At 37.3% G+C, this 17,452-nt stretch overlaps 1 protein-coding gene across 3 annotated transcripts in view; it reads left to right on the forward strand.

The window, feature by feature from the left end:
- The window catches only part of zbtb16 (zinc finger and BTB domain containing 16), a 90,318-nt gene that overhangs the window by 31,569 nt on the left and 41,297 nt on the right, over positions 1-17,452 (forward strand). The window lies entirely within an intron of this gene.

A 17,452-nucleotide genomic window follows, 5' to 3' on the forward strand; every position in this document is an offset into this window, starting at 1 on the left:
TACTGTATAAGATTCGTGGCTTTAGAATGTATTCCTTTTGTTATTTAATAGTAATGGTATCAGGTGTACTAAGCTACCTTCCTATGTGTGCAAATTGCAACTCTTGTGGATTACCTCTGAGTACTCCTGCTCCCTCCCACACTCCAACACTAAAACAGACAGGTTAGAAGACTCCTGGAAAAAGTTGATTCAATATACTCTAGAATAGCATGTATTTTAAGTAGTAAGCTTTACTGGAGCAGTGATTGATGAACAATCTCTAAGCTCCACTGGCACAATAAAAATAAAGGATAATGATGATATTAAGCTACTTGTTGATTAAGGATAATGATGCGGGCTAGTACTATCTAGATTTATATTATTTTTACCATATAATTCTTTTGTTAAAATACTGGTATCTCTTAGTATCTCTTAAGCCCATGCTCCACAGAAAATACACATACCTTTTACAATAGCTATTTAGCAAGGACTGTTTTATTACTTTTATAGTGATTTTTTTTTTGTTTTATAACTGATTTCTTTAGATTAATTATATACATATTATTATTTTTCCATTTATAAACTCAATTGGCACTTGTTGAGAAAGGTAAAGTGAGGGTGGATTTCATAAGCCCTTATCTCATTCTCACCCCTTTGCCCAATTTTAAGTCTCTTTAACAATCCACAACACTTGTCAGGTTGTTAATGGGTATCCTTGGCCTGTTTGTACAATCTTCAACCCAAGGATAAGAGTTACAATGAAGGAGATGGAAGGGGGAACTGTTGACATGAGCCTAGAGCCATATAAACTGCACACAGGATGTTTTCAATGCTTATCAGCTCATTTTAAGGAACATGATGAGAGGTAAAGCTGACCTCTCACCTCTGGCCAAATTCCTTTCCATTACATCTAGAAAAGCCTTTTTCCCCCCTTAACCCTCCTCCAAAAATGTGACTAGGTAACCCATTCTTGGCCAGAGAAATTCATTCATCTTTTGAACTGGTTACATGTTATTTGGTGTCTTTAAAGTCTTTTTAAAAGTATTGTAACAGCCGAGTATATAGCCAGCCTCCACGTTTTTACTACTTATCCCTCAGTGTGATCTGGCATTTATTTTCCTGGTAGTTTAATGTTTGAAAAAAGTTAGTATCAGATTAAAAAATCTTCATCATCCCACATTTTCCAGTATTTCATTTGTTTAGAAAAAATATTTTTAAGGGCTTGTCTGTTTTTTTGTTTTGTTTTGGTTTTTTTTCAGATTTTTCTTCTATGTGTACAAAAGTCAAATAAGATTCCTTCCTCCCCCCATCTGAAAGGGATTACAAAGCACAATAACCAATTGTTAACCTGAATTCTTTGTGATCCAGGTTTGTGTGTGTAATTCTGCTATGTGAATACGCAGATGATGTAGAATTGACTTGTCTATAAATAATCTATGAATATACTGTAAATCTATGTGTGTGATCATTATTCCGCGTTCCCATCTCTGTAATGATGTGTTGTTTGGAGGCTTGCCAAGTACACACAGGCCTTTGGAACATTTAGTGTTTTCTACCAATTCAAGCAAACTAGGGAAACCTGCATTTTAATAGTAGCTAAAGGTCACCCAAGGCTGCGGGAATTCCCTGCTATTTTATTTAGTGTTCGTCTGTCGTCTGTATTTTATACCCTAGCTCAAATGCAAGCTTGTGTGTATGTATGTGTGCAAGTTTTATTTGCTTAGAATTATTTGCTTTTATATAATATACATTTTTCCACATGTATGTATGTGTGTATGTATGCTTGCTTTCACAATCACGTGACCCTTTAAGTTCTTTATAAACTTCTGTTTTAGCTTCTTTGTGTGTCCCAGCTGTTTCTGAGAGTTGTAGTTCAGCAACATTAGTCGGACCACCATTTTCCCTTTACTGCTCTGCATCTTCCTCAGACACTAGTCACTAATTCACAACTTCCTTGCTGTAAAATCTTACCGCTTATTTTTTTTTTTTTCCAATGTGGTTTTTTTTTTTTTTTCCTTGTTTGCTTACAAACTGGGCCCTAGTGAGATTTTTGTTCCACTGATCGGCGTTTGCCTGCCTCAGAAGGATGGCAAATCCTCCAGCTACTGTTACCCAGGGTATCATAAAAGAGATTTGGACACAAACTCTATTGATATTCCTGCCTGTCCTCTCCACTAATACAAATCTTCACGGGCTCAGCTAGGCAGCACGCTATAGCAGTTTTTCTTCATTTAGCTTTTAATTGCTTTCTTTCTCTTTTATGGATAAAAGACTGTCCATTTAATTAACTCTAGAATGCAATTTCAAAACACTAATGCGTTTACACATGATAGCGTTTAAAATAAAAGTGGTTCTTAAATTTACACAACAGGCTTAAGTGTTTGTGTATATGTGTGCGTCTTTAACCTTGCTGCCATCAGGGGCAAAAACACTTGCAGCCTGTTACTTGCTGCCCGGCGCTGACACTATGCCTGTAATAGATGGAACTGAAAGTTGCCCTGCGTTGGCCAAATAACGATTGGGGAGGCCCCATACCCCCAGGCCAATAAGATACCTACTTGGTCTGGAGCCTATACCGGCCTGTGTATGGCCAGCTTCCAGGGCTGAATTTAATTCTTAATAATGGCCAGTTTCTGCAAACTCATTGTACCCTGAAACCACCCCCTATTCACTAAGAACAATATTCTGCCAAGCAAGCCCCTTTAGTATGTCCTTCTGCTTTGTGCTCCCCAGATGATTATCCCATTGGTTAATTATTATAATATATTAATTGCTTGCTATGAGACTGTGCTTATTGAAGCACACTACTTTACATTAGATGGCTGATGTAAAACATGTAGCCTGCACCTTAAGTCACCTATAGTGGATGCTACAGCTTTTGAGTGACTATAAGGAGATGGCTCAGAGTGATACCAGGCATCAGAAAGGGGAGAGATATTATATCCTTTGCATATATGCTTTAGTTATTTCTTTAATCAGTAGCAAGAAAAATGGGTCAAAAATGGGGTGTATGGTCTCATGGCAGCATAGTGATAATGTAAAGAACCTAACAGATATTGACGTTCATTTTGTATGTTTGCAAGAAGGTTAATATTAGAATTTGTTGTTATTATTATTATTATTATTATTAATATGCAGAATTCGTTTTCTGCAGAAAAAAATAAATGTAGCATAGATTACATACTTAACAGCTGTAAGCAGAAACTATAGCTTAAATTTATCTTTGTTTAGAGTTAGTTTAGGACCTAGGCATGCTATTCCATTAGAGTACCTAAGTATGGTAGAGCTCCCTGTGCATCCATAACATCCTTTCTCAGTTATTCTGACACTGCCCTCCTGTTCCAGCTTTACTAGCATACATATGATGGTGCTTTGCCTTGGCATAAATTTTTGTGATTCATGTACAGTGGTATACACACACACACACGTACATACGTTCCTCCCTGGAAGAACCAGATGAAAGGGGGATAGCACTGGGGAATCTGGTAGCAAAACTGAACAGGAGGCTCTGTCTTAAGACACATACTGCTGTTGGCCATGGACTACGGCATAGCAGCCATGAAACATAACTTTGCTTATAATAATGGTAGTGTAAATTTAATTAAGGACTTTTAGTTCTACTTTAAATATGCCCTTTTCTGCATGATAATACTTGAAGTTGTGCCCTAGGTAGATGTGCACATTGATATTTATTTCTAAGCTTTTGGGTCTTTCTAATGGTACAGTTTTAGGTTTTTAAGACCTGCTGTGTTTTAATATTTGACTCCAATAGAGCAAATTGACTTTTAACTGCACTTTGTTTGCATTCATTAAGAGTGTAATTTAAAAGCAGGGTAATTTGCATGGCACCTCATGATTTACCCGGGGCGAGAGGCAAAATCATTTGTGACTCACCGGTACTACTGGCTGTCACAGAATTTAGAGGAGCACTCCAAATGTATTTGTTCTCTTAATTCTATTATAAACATATTTTCCCTAGGAAATATTATTAGTCTAGTTAATGAAAATCATTTTTTAAGTTATTGGCATTCGTTGCTTGACATTCAATTTTACTGTACTACAGGCCAACCAAACTGTTCCTTTTTGTGTGTGCCTGCTTACGTTCTAGGCATAGATAGCCAACATGGTTAACCTTAATGGATTTAGAGGCCACACATTACACTTACCTGTGTTATACAGGTATACACAGGTCCCATACCTGTATAGCTACATGTTTTAGAATTTTGCTTAGCTTAGATATGTCTTGATGCACTTAGAAGATGGTCTGTGCCCTGTGCAACAATCTATGTGACAGCATGAGCTTGTCTCCCCTACTTTCTCTACATACCTGTTGATATCAGTGCTCCTTATTTACTGCTTGCAGGAGAAACAAATTCTAGCTGGAAATTGTTCCTACTCACTTTTACATATTGAAATTTGTATTTGGCACTTTTCTTTTCCTTCCCTTCACTCTAGAATATGCAGTGATATAGTAGTCCTTGATGAAACTCTGTACAGGTATAGGACCCATTATCCAGAATGCTCGGGACCAAGGGTATTCCAGATAAGGGGTCTTTCCGTAATTTGGATCTCCATACCTTAAGTCTACTAAAAAAGTAATAAAACATTAATTAAAGGCAATAGGATTGTTTTGCATCCAATAAGGATTAATTATATCAGTTGGGATCAAGTACAGGTACTGTTTTATTATTATAGAGAAAAAGGAAATCAGTTGTAAAATTCTGAATTATTTGATTAAAATTGAGTCTATGGGAGATGGGCTTTCCGTAATTCAGAGCTTTCTGGATAACGGGTTTCCGGATAAGGGATCCCATACCTTCAGGTATCCTCATAAATTATAGGGGAGTAGAATATTTTTTAAAAGTGACATCCCTGAGCACCATATTTAAGAGTGACATTTGCTGGTTGCAGACTGCAGTTAAGCCATAGCCTTTACTACTCCTCATTGTGTGTCCGATTACTGTAACCCATACTACAAATACCTTGTATTCCATTTCAGACAATGTGGTTGCAAAAGGTGATTATTTAGCATTTAGTGTGGGATCTCTTGATAACATTTTATTTTTTTTTTTTGTTTGATTTGCATGTGAAACCAGTGACACATGTCAGCAGAGCTGTTGCATAGCTGTGCATTTTCTCTTTCTCATTAGCAGGGCAGAGTTCTAGTAATGAGGCTCATGTCTTTCAGCCACTCACATGAGTCATTTCCTCACTCTATCTTCCACACCAGTGCTCATTTTTTATGGGAGTGTATTAGGTGTATTATACTTCCTTAGTAATGGTCATTGTTTGGACATTTTCCATTGGCACATTCTGTGTTCAGAAGTATTTTTATGTTTGCACAGTTAACACTGTGTCCATCAATTTCAGCCCCTTCAACTCTCCAGCGTGTATACATTTTCCATACAGCTTTGTGCTTGCTGTAGAAATTTAGGGCAAGGGCACATGGGGCATATTTTCAGTCTGTGGATAAATGCAGGCTAACAATCTGCCCCTAAAATCTTGTTGTTCCTGCATCTGGAAACACTGATTCCACCTGGGTGCAGGCACACTCAACTGATCTCCGCCAACAAACACAAGACTAACTTTGTTGAATAAACTATTTGTGTGTATTATAAGTTAGTCCTTTATTTATACGACCATAAACCCATACACACCATGAAGTAAGACTGTACACCTCCAATCCATCCAACTAGACCCTCAAATACCTTTTGTCTTTATGGATTCATGCAAGTGCGTAGTGACACAATATCTAAAGCAAACTTGATTCTGAGTCAGATTTGATTTCACATTGTATAAATATGTACGTAGATTCCTACCGTAGAGGAATGGTTTGCAGTCATGAATGAAATATACACAATGGAAGAAATCACATCCTCCATCCATGAGAAACAACAGGAGTTTGTGTTGTGTTGGCAGCCTTGGCTCTCTTACCTAAGCTCTCACAATAGCCTATGAATATTATTGTACTTAGCGCCATGCCTTACCGAGTTAATGTAAGATTATCATATTGTTACTTACCTTGAAAATGCCGTGTAGTTCTCTCTGGCTCCCTTTTCTTTCTTCTCCCTCCCCTCTCTCCTCTCTTCGAACCATCCCGAACTTGGCCTCCTGATGGTCTTCGGTTCCTTCTTCTCCCCTTCTTCACCGGTTTACTTCTCTCCTGCTTTTTTATTACCCTATATCACTCATTGTTTATAACTAAGGACATCTGATTGTAAGCATCTGCTCTAATTTATAAGACAACAATGTTGTAACTATACTGTGAGTAATTCAATAAAGATATGTTGAAATACAAAAAAAAAAATATGTACGTAGATATACATATAGTTCAGTGCACCTATAGGGTATAATCTATTTTTTTTTTTTTTTTTAATGTGCAGGTGGCCTTAAGCCTGTGAATCTCATTGAAAGAGTAGTATTCATAGGACAACTTGACCACCTAGAGATACAGTTATAGTATTAGCAGACTACAACTAAAGGGCTGATTTTTGAGTGAGGTTGGCGCTGCCCAAAAAAAAAAAAAGAAAATAGAAGGGGGAGGGGGGGGGGCGCCATAATGGTCACTTACCATGTCGGCTACTTTTTAGTCTTAAAATCAGATGTTTGTGAGAAAAAGAGCCACCGTTTACCATAAAAATATATTTTACCATAATGCCATTCACCCAAGAACCTGATTTAAAGTATTAAATATTCCATCTGATATTTCTAGCTCATAAGCACTTTTCTAGTTTAATGGCTGGAATGAATAGTTAGAAGATCACTGACAATAGATACTGTGCAGAAGAAGATATAATGGTGGCTGTTCCTGAAAAAACAAAAAAACTGAGTTGCTGCCAGAAGGTTGCTTTCTACTGCAAGCAAGGCAATGTCTGCATCCTAGTGGACAGCCATGGCAGATCGAATGAAATGGTTGGGTGAAGGAAAGGAATGGGTCCAGGGAAACTATATCATTGTCTACACTCACAGAAGGTCTGGGAGCCTGCAGGAACAGAGAATTAGCTCACATGAATTTGAGTGCTCGTCATCATGTAAAACCCCAGTATTTCAGTGTAAAGCCGGTGCATGTAATTAGGGGGATGTTGCTGATAAAATTGTTTTTCTCTGCTGGTGCGTAAGTGAAAGGAACTGGTTTAAACCAATAACTGCTGTGTTCTCTCAATCAGCAGTGTTATCCGTTAAGCTGCATCAAGAAATTATACTAATTGTGTTTTTTTTTTTTCTTTGCATATACTCATGCATCAGTGCTTTAGGACATCATTTTATTGCTCATTTTTGTTTTACTTTTGCTCATAACAAATGAAAAAAATTGCATAAAAATATTATAATTCTATTGTGACAACATTTTTTTTTTCTATTTCTTCCTCACAATTAACAAGGTTTTTTTTTGTCATTTTATGTGTTTTTTGTTGTGTTAATGCAGGTAGGGGATCTCCACGTGGAAAGAAAGTTTTAAGATTAACCAATGCAATCTCCCATATATTGTATTTATATATACAGATATTCTTTCCAGTTTTGCTTATTGTTTTATTATGACAGAATATTACAGGTAAAGAAAAAAATTATACAAGTTTTCAGTCTACTAGTGCTGAGTGGTTATGCAATCATTTTCATATTGGCAGTTAGTGTTATGGCACATTGTACTGTAGTATCAAGAGAAGAATGAGACTACTCTGGTGGAAGGGGTTGCCGAGGGATGTTTCATATCATAATTAACAGGAAACGCTCAGATTATTGCTCAATGGGGTAAGTGTAATAAAAAATACAAGAATAAACTTATACTTAGAATGGCGATACTAGCACTGGCCAAAAAACTCAAGCAAGCACAAAACACAAAAGCATACAAGTTATGGCAGTTGTGGCCCTGGCCCGAATGGTAGTGCTAACCATTGCACCAGCCTGCTGACCCTTAATGATCACTGTGATGCTATTTAAGGAGGATTGCATGAGTAGATCTGCAATTCAGTGCCATTCATCTTTAGCTTTATGTGGCCCCTGAAGCTTGCATTAATTAAAGTGTAGGTTTAAAAGAATAGAGCATGTGTTAAGATTCCAATGCTTCCAAAATAAAAACAGAAAATAATCTTTACAAGATTCTCTTTATTTACTTGCATTTTTTATTCCATTCATTCTTTTGTGTTTGTGTATAAAAAGTGAAGTGAACAAACAAAGCTTAGTCCATTGAACTGATTGTGTATTCACTGTTGACTTGGGTGGCATCTGTCAGGTACTTTTTTATCAGTTTTAAACCATCTTGGCAATGGGTAAGAATCCAGCTGCCAGCTACGAATACTATAATTGCTTTCTTTTCTAGCCTGTATATCTGTCTCCTTTTCTGTGTCCCCTCTGGTTCTTTATACTTTCCTATTTGCAGGTAATGCACTGTTTATTTTGGTGTGATTTTGGGTGTGTGTGTGTCTAGGGATCCTATGTGCTGAGGTGACCTTGTTGTGCAGTAAATAAGCTGTGGACTTGGTGCGTGCAGATTCTGATAAAATTCTTGCTCCCAGATGAATTGATTTCTCCTATTGATTTGTGGCGGCTTCCTTGGGTGCAGGAAAATACACCTCTGTTATCTGCTGCAAGAGCTTAGGACTGATTTTTTTTTCTTTAGTCCTTGTTTATAAATGCCCAAGGGAGAAGAATGCTAAAAAGGGCTAGTCACCTATTTTAGAAGCCATTTTTGGGGAGATAAAAATGGCTGACATTGCCAATTCACTTAACAAATATGTCAAATGCATATTTTTCGTAACACTTGTGTTGACATTTGAATACAAAAGGGAACTGTTAAACACTAAATTCACTTGCCATAACTACATTTTAGAAGATATAGCAACATAAAAAAAATCTTGTGTGCACATATATAATTTAAGCTTGATATGGCACTATAAGAGGTAGTAAAACAGTGAGCACTGTATTTGTGTTGTCTAGGAGAATACGAGACTGTCCATAGTTCTCATTAACACTTGTTTAAGCACTGTACAATAGAGACCTGTTTACATCAAATAGGTAAATAGGCCACTGCTTAATAGAGCTTTCAGTAGTTCCTGAATTACTTTACATTATAAGCTGCACAAAACTCTTAAAGAGATACACCTGGGTATATCCGTAAAAATGTCTTTACATGAGCTTTAAAATTTTGCCATAAAAGTATTTGCCCGAAGCTTTAACATTACCTAACATTACCTCATTGTTCCTTTATGAGGGGGCTGCCATATTTGTGCAGCAGGAGTCTGTTAGCATTAGAAACTATAACTGACAGGCTGAGAATGGGCAGGTTTAGGGAGTTCAAGTAACAATTACATACAAAAGCAGCCCTATCGGCAAAAAATGATCAACATGACTTATAGATAACTTTTAATGTACATTCATATTTTAAAAAGTAGTTTTTTCGTGTCAGTATCACTTTAAGGGTAATGGCACATGGTGCCTCTGGTCACCCACCTCAAGGAGATTATGCATAACGAAACATCTGAGAATAACTTTTCACTGGTGTCAGTTTGAATTGCTGGCAGTAAAACATTCATATTGTATTATTTTTGGATGTTTTGTTGCCTACACTGGAGGAGATTAAGCATGGGCAACAAAACATAACTTTCTGCCATTTTTTTCACAGGAATATTTTTTTTGAGTGTTGTTTTACTTATTATATGGTTGAAAACCATTAAGATAAAGACATGTAGAGGGCTTCTTATAAATGTAATTTTACTGTGTAGTTACCCCGCCTAAAGAAAAACTGCATGCTTGCTTCAGAAGCTATAATGCCACTTATGTCCGCTTTTTTTTTTTTTTAACTGCAGGCAACAGAGTAAGCTATTTATAATACAGTATTAACACTTGGGGGCTCATTTATCAAAGTACGATAGCTTCTAAATACAAAAAAAAAAAAAAAAAATCACAATTTTTTTTAAGCTTTCATACTGTGCGTATTGTTTGCGACTTTTTTGTTAATTTGCAAAAATTTTCACTTTGCAACAAAAAGCGCAACAATATGTGTGACAAAATCGTATTTGTCGCGCGAGTACAAAAGTTTCAGTGCCATTGAGTCCTATGGGAGGCTTCCAAAAACATGCACAGAAGGATCAAAGTTAGAAAGGTTTTCTCGCCGTTTATGATTGTTCGGATACAAAAATTTAGTGACTTTCGGATCGCCAATACAATATTATCGTGAATAACGCAAATTTTTTGTAAGCATTTTCGTGATATTTACGATCATAATAAAGCCGAATTTTACCCATTTAAGGATTTAAACTCTTACTTTGATGAATCAGCCCCTTATAGTCCCTCATATGTCCCTCAGTATGCACAAAGGCTCAATAGACCTCACTTTTTGTAATTTAATTTGTCCCTCAAACATGTCTTCTATCATATTATGGCCTAACAATACAAATGTGGTTAGACAGCACTGGGTTTATACATAACTTTTTATTTAGCTATAGGAGCCTGACATTCAAGTTCCAGAAGGGCTTTAGGGCCAATATTTGCAAAGCAGGTGAGAGAGAAACTGTTCAGAATGCAATAATTTTAAATCATAGTCAGATATAATTCACCCCAAAAATGCCTTGCTTTTCTCATCAATGTTAATCACTGCAGGTAAAACAAATCAAGCCCTCAGCAAGTTAATCATCCCAGGGATTTTTTTTCTATTTTATTATATATTGAAAATGTTCTATATTCCAAAATAAACAAGGCTATATTGACAAAGTAAAGGTTCATCTTTAAGATCTCTAACTTTATATATCCATTTATATAAGCTGGGGACAGGCATTCATCCCAGTGTTTTTACGTTCTTCATGATTTCACATGGATGACAAATTGCCCTGTGTGCCATCTCTCCCTTGCATGTAAATAAAATATTTAACTTTATGGCATCAATTGGCTTCTAAATAGTGACATAAATGTGCCAGATGACATTCACGGTGCCCTACACACCTACAGGATGAAAATCGTTTTTATATATGTGTCCCATTGAATTATTTTATTTTCACATCCTGGCCCTTTAAATATAGTGGGCTTTAATAAAAGCTAAAACAATTCTGGTTTTTACGTGGTTAATATATTTTTTTTTTACCTTTTACCAGATCTCACGTCCTAAGAAATAGTACATTTTAAAAGATATAACAATAATACATTAAAACAATCTTTTTACCCATCTGCTATAATCCAGCAGTGTTTTATAGATTATACATATGTGTATACGTTGATGAGCATCCATATAAACCTTACATTTATAGGCAGGTATAAATAAAAAGAGAAAGATTCTATAAAAGCCTGTTATTGCTGTAGTACAAAGTTAGAAATGTTTGAGGTCTCAGTTACTTGGCTCACACACGGGGTAATGAATATTTTATAGGAAAGGAAATACTTACACTGCGAGCCTTTTTATAGTCTGGCCTCTCATAACACTGCTAACCTTCCAGCTCTGCACAGGGAAACGGCACAGTCAAACTCCTACAGATGGCATTCAAAGAATCAACACTATGCTACTAAACCTGATGCTACACAATTTTAAAAAAGAATGATAATTTAAAACAATATGAATACGTAATTTTCTGTATGTAAATCAAGGAGCCTGGGGTGCAGGGTTAATGACATAGCAAAAGAAGGGAGGTAGCACCTCATTTTCGGGGAGCATCTTGTAGAGCAGCAGGTGATTTCTAACAGCAACACCTTTCGACCCACAATACTCTGGACTGATACTCGATTTAAGCTTCAGTTCTTTATAGTGAGTATAGCTTGCTCTTCAATGTATACAAATGAATTAAACTGATCCATCACTTGTACATCTGCATAATCTCGTGCAGGCCTTGAGGGGTGAAATCACATAAGTAAAAATCAGGCAGATTCAAATCTAGCAAAAATAAATCATGCATTATGTAGAAGTCATGTATTTGAGTGCAAAGTGGTACCAGCATAAAGGGGCATCACTGATTTTACTGCAGATATATATATCATTCACCTATAGATAGTGTTTTTTGTTTTCTTTTTAAATCTGTTAACCATCTTAATATCACTATAAAATGGAATGCCAGTTCGTTTTTTGGAGCAGTTTCCCCCCCCCATACCTAGTTAATTTGTGCTGCGTTAAAGAGTTAAACTGTCCTGATTTATATTTCTCTCAATAGCCTCAGCCCTATAATCTGCTTTCATTTCAAACGGAGCTGTGATTTATAGGGTAGCCTGCTGCTTCTGCTTAGAAATGAGCTGTTAAACATATGCTATGTTTGACATAAATTTGGAATTTATCACTGTTGTCAAAAACTGCCTGTTGGACAAAGGTGCTTATTAAGGCAATAAATGACCTTAAATAGGTTTCTGTCAGGCTTCTTAAGCACTGAGCAGGCAGTGTGTTGGAAGGAGAAATTTCACTTAGTACTAGTTCAGATGGATTTAATCCGTACCATGCTTAAACTGTATAAGAAAAGGAACTGTGAACAGAAAACAGCCTTAGCAAAAGTTCCACGTGCATACACATACACCTCTCTTCTATTCCCATCCCAAGCAATGAATGTTGCATTAAAGTGGTGCTTTGTTGTGTGTTTTGTGCTTTATGAAGGCAGGCGTCCCTTGTTGTGTACAAGAGAATTTATGTTAACTGCTATCGACACACTTGTGTATGTTATGTGAAAATGAGGAGAAATTGTTTTCATCTTGTAGGGCATTTTCGACTCCATTGGTGTAGGTCACCTGCCCGCAGCCTGAATTCCTACAGAATAAAATTTATCCTAGCATGTGTCACCTGCCCAAGCTTACAGACTGAAGCGTGACTAGATATTGATTAGCACATTACCTTCTGACCTCCTGTCTTCAGCTGCTGTATCTCACTTGCTTCTGTCATGTTCACCTGCGCAGTCTGCCTAATCTGGGCAGCAGATGAAGGGTTGTCTTGAGCGCACCTATTCAAGCCATTTAAAGCAAGTAAATTTTCAAGTAATGTGTGTTTATTAAAGGGGTTGTTCTCCTTCAAGTTAACTTTTAGTATGAAATTGGTCTTTTTATTACTTTTTATTATTTGCAGTTTTAAGATTATTTAACTTTTTGTTCAGCAGGTCTTCAGTTTCGAATTTTAGTAACTGTTTGTTTGCTAGGGTCCCAATTTAACCTAGCAACCAGACAGTGGTTTGAAAGAGAGACAGAGATATGAATAGAGGAGGTTCTAAAGAGAAGGATAAATAATACAAAGTAACAATAAAACTGTAGCCTTACAAAGCAATAGTTTTTTGGGGGTTTTTTTGTTGGCTGCTGAGGTCAGTGACCCCCATTTGAAAACTGGAAATATAAGAGAACAGCAAATAATTCAAAAACTATAAGAAAAAAAAATTAAAATCAATTGAAAACTTGTTAAGAATAGGCCATTCTATAACATTCTAAAAGTTTTTTCTTGAAGGTGAACCACCCCTTTAATGGGTCAGTTCTAACTATTTGAACTTGGCAGCTACCCGGTAATGCAAACTACGCTAGGTAGGCTGATATATTCAAGAACCAATATAACCACACCACAGAACAAGTTAGGCCTCTGATATTGTATATTTTCTTGGAGCAGTGTGTTGGAAGGAGAAATGTTTTGCCTTTTTTTCCTTCGGTCCAAACGGTCATATTTTATCTAACAATAGAACATACCAAGCACCCCCATGTCTGTGCTATCCCATTGAGTCTTAAAAGTTTAAACCTGTGAGAAAAGTTAATCATTGGCCTTTGAAGACCTGTTGTGTCATTTCAGAATTATTCATTGACTGACCTTGTCTAGAAAATGTTTGTGCACCTTGTAGTGAAGGAGTTTGGACTTTATTTGCCTTATCTATTGCCCTTTTTATTGGAGGCTCTGAACTCCTGTTTCTTATGATAAGCTAAAAGCAAGCTTTTTTTGTGTATAACCAACTTCTACAAAAGTTTGATATTCCTTCAAATCTAATATAGAATAAAATGTATATGGAAACGCAACATAAAGGGGTCCATTGCTGGAGCTTGGTTATTTTGGTTTATATAGGTTGCTTTTTTTAGTGGCCTCTATTGTTATGCTAATGCATTTTCTTCTCTATGCATTTTTGCATCTGTGTAGTTTTCACTTAAAAATGTAATTACAAGGATAAATCCATTTTTTCCATTAGATTAAATGCGAACCCCACTTAAGGTCTATGGCACATGTTAAGATTAGTAACCTGCGATAAATCTGCTCTACAGTGGGCAACTAATCTTCCCACTGCTGGTGGAAAAATATACATGTTGCTTTATGTTTCTGGAGTGGCCTGAAGTTTCCCCTCTTGTATATTTTCCCACCACCAGTTTACATTATTGCCAGTGGGAAAGCATTTGCAGAAGATTAGTCGCCCGTGGTAGGGCAGCTTTAGGGAACCCTAGTGTACAGCATCTGTAAACATTGCTAGCCTTCAGCTGTTCTATCCTACTATTTCCAGCTACCAATTCATAGGGGCACATTTACTAAGACACGAATTCGAATCCGAATTGGGAAAATTCCGATTGGAAAATGAACATTTTGCGACTTTTTCGTATTTTTTGTGAATTTTCGGCGCCTTTACGACTTTGCGGAAATTGTCGCGACTTTTTCATTACCAATACGATTTGCGCGAAAAAAGTTGCGACTTTTCGCGCAAGTATTAACGCTACGAAAAAATCGCCAGATTTTGCGCAACATTCGGAATGGCACCGAAAAAGTTGCGACAATTATCCGAAAAATCGCAAAATACCGATCATTACGAAAAAGACGCAATCGGACGCATTCGGCCCGTTCGTGAGTAAGTAAATGGGCCCCATAGTGTAGCTCCCAAGTTTTGGATGTCTGTTTGACAGCTCTGCAATACATTAATGCTGCTGTTTTTTCTATTACTTTGTTTCTTCCCCTTCCATGTGCTTACTTAATCATTAGTGTTCTCTGATTTTCCCCAGTAGGGTGTTCCAGATCCTAATCCTTGCTTATTATTCATGGCCTTGCTGCCTTTTCAGATAGATCAGTCAAATCTGTCACTGTAATCTGCGAGTCTTATCAGTTAATTGAGACGAGTAGATCCCAGTGTACTGTTATTTGTTTCCTTTTATTGTACAGATAACGCATGCCTGTGTGAAAACCCCTTTATAATCTTTTGCATTACAGGGTTAGAGAACAGGCCTACTTCTTAACACTCAGGCTGCTGCATAGTCTTTTTAAGTCACCAGGGCACATTTATAAACATGGAACTACATGCAGATTGACACAGGCAGTGCAAGATAGTTAAAAAAAAAAAAAGTCAAAAATTCAACAATTTCAAGATAACAGAGGCTTCTCCTGTGTAAGGGTAGCACATAAGGCCTTTTGGACTCTAGTGTCATGCAGCCTACCTTCTGTAGTGCATTCACTCGGTAGCTATTGTGTTCAGTCTCCCCCCAAAGATGCTTGAGTCTGCAACCTTTCATTTTGTATAGGTATACATTACTGTTTACATAATAACAAGGTATATTTATCTCTGATAGTAAAGCTGGCCATACACGTGGCGATCTGACGATGTTTCGTGCGACCATCGGTCACACGAAACATCGTCAGATCCGCCACACACCATTCAGGGCTGAATCGGCAGGTAAAGAGGTAGAAACAATAGGATTTCTACCTCCTTCTGCCAATTCAGCGCTGAAGGGAGATTTTGGTCAAGCGCCTTCTATGGCGCCCGATCAAAATTTTCAAACTGGTCCGATCGGCGAGTTGGGCGATATCAGCAGCTTCCTGCGATATCGGTCGACTCGCCGACATACCATACACGCACCGAATATCGTACGAAACGAGGTTTCATACAATATTATCGGTGCGTGTATGGCCACCTTAACCCATAGGAAAATTTTTTGAGTCAAGCTGACACATTTTGGTCTGGATAAGGTCATGTGGATGACATGAATGTGGTCCAAACTCAGTGCTTCAGATAGACAGAGACCATTCCTGTGGGCATAATAAGCCATAATATGCAACACATTAATTTGGTTATGGCTGCTTCACCCTATAAACCCTTGAATCTTTTGCCAGTAGAATATTCTATTAACGCAATCACTCTCAAAGGGCAGGCTGTGCATGCCTGTACAGGACAGGTTGTTTGACAGGACATAAAGAGGGTATTTTAACAGCAGCTATTGTAACCTTTAGAACCACTGTCAGTGGCGCGATACTTGTTGTAGAACACCATTTGCCTCATTACCATAAGACAAATACTAGACTTACAGGGGCTGATTAAGGTGTATGGCATGCAAAGCTACACCATGGCTGTACCCCCATAGTGATTGGATCAGGTTACTTAGCACTGCCCAGTCGGACTATATTTAGTAATTACGCATGTGCCATTGTCTGTGGTAGTGAGCCCTCTAATCTAAGGGCATCTTGTGGCTGGTGAAACACCCCCAGTGCAGCATACCATAAACATTGTTAACAGTGTTGGGACCTTATGATTTTCAATCATATCTGGATAGGATACATCCAAATGAGCACCCTTATCTTCATAGGGAGTATACAGAATGGGGTATAAAAAGAAAAACAAAACAAAATTGACTGTGCTTTATTTGAGCCCCTGACATTTTGGACTATAACCAGTTGTGTCTATGTCCCCTACGTTACTTAGTCATTGAGGTGAGGAACTGCAGGCTGTGGTATTGCAAAGATCCCAAAACTTACCCTGGAGAACTCTGCACATTTTGTTATGCACTTAATCAGGATGTATGCAGTAAAATGGCATTACTCACAGTGTCCCCGAAACTGCATCCCCACCTCCAACTCTTATACTGCATTTAAAATTTCATGGAAGGTCAGAGTTTAATCAAGATTAATATTTATAACACAGGACCAAAGATTTGTAGAATATTTTCTACAGAAGTCAAGGTTAAGTGGCTCATTTGCCTCTTGCTCATACTAATTCCATGAACACTGTTCAAAAGTTTTAGTATTGTCTGGCAAATACGCAGGAATTTATACAACTGATTGTTAGTATATCCCCAGTAGAAATGGATCAATGAGCAGATATGTTTGCAGTGTGGTGTGCTTTGTGCTTCACGGTGTATTGGCTGTCATTTCACTGTATGAGTGAGAAGCTTTAGTTGCCATTTAAAATGGTGGTAATTATCAACCAAACTTCCCCAGCATCCCTTTGGATGTTAAACTAAACAATGTTTTTGGACTAACAGAGATATTAATATAGTAAGCGTGATGGAATTGCATTGAGATGTACTTTGTTTTGTACTATAAGTATACTTCTAAGTATAAGGCGGTTGACGAGGAGACCAATATCAGCAAAGGCCTTGGATATCGGTCATCTCATTGATTGGGCCAGTTGGCAAATTTTGATAGGGTGCCTTTGAAATCTGTTGATAAGTGGGAGCAGCAATGAGCTTGTGTGCATCTCCTCTGCTACATTGCATTATTGAGTTAAATGAACTTAAATTGGATAGGATTGAAGCAAAAAACACACAAGTTTAAGAGATGACTATTTTTGAACAACAACAATGT

The sequence above is a fragment of the Xenopus tropicalis genome, chromosome 7, assembly GCF_000004195.4.
Source record: "Xenopus tropicalis strain Nigerian chromosome 7, UCB_Xtro_10.0, whole genome shotgun sequence".
NCBI lineage: Eukaryota > Metazoa > Chordata > Amphibia > Anura > Pipidae > Xenopus > Xenopus tropicalis.